The following is a 450-nucleotide window of genomic DNA, read 5'->3' on the forward strand; positions in this document are numbered from 1 at the left end:
AGAAACCAGGGAAACTCACACGGGGGGGGGGGGACGACGACAAGACTCAAACTACTTTCTCCTGGGGGGAGGTAAAGAAAAAGGGGGCGAAAAAAAGCAAGCCTCGTGGTAGCCAAGTACATAACCTGGAGGAGGGGGGAGATGAATTCAGAAAGCTAAACAACAGATCTACCTCCGGACGCTGCCGCTTGAGTCCATTGCAAGTCCCAACCCATTAAAGACAGCGCAAGGGGAAGCAGAGCGATCGCTCCGGCAAAGCTCCCGAAACCCAGCGACCCCCCGTTCAATCCCCGCCGCCGCCACCGAGCCGGGCTGCACTACACACCACAGTAAACAACAGGTATACAACACGACAGGGCTTTTCTTTCTGTCTGCTTTTTTTTTTCCTGGTTACCTCCTCGGGATCCAGTGTGGCACAAAGCACTGGCAGAGCCTCCTTTTTTTTTTTTT

At 53.6% G+C, this 450-nt stretch overlaps 1 long non-coding RNA gene across 1 annotated transcript in view; it reads left to right on the top strand.

Moving 5' to 3' along the window:
* The first annotated feature begins 43 nt into the window (after positions 1-43).
* The window catches only part of LOC109299119, a 6,896-nt gene continuing 6,489 nt past the window's right edge, over positions 44-450 (top strand). The window contains exon 1 of the long non-coding RNA XR_002097775.1: positions 44-340. This is a non-coding gene — a long non-coding RNA (uncharacterized LOC109299119). The remainder of the gene's footprint in view (positions 341-450) is intronic.

Source organism: Gavialis gangeticus, unplaced genomic scaffold (assembly GCF_001723915.1).
Source record: "Gavialis gangeticus isolate Ggan-Ray unplaced genomic scaffold, GavGan_comp1, whole genome shotgun sequence".
In the NCBI taxonomy this organism is placed as follows: domain Eukaryota; kingdom Metazoa; phylum Chordata; order Crocodylia; family Gavialidae; genus Gavialis; species Gavialis gangeticus.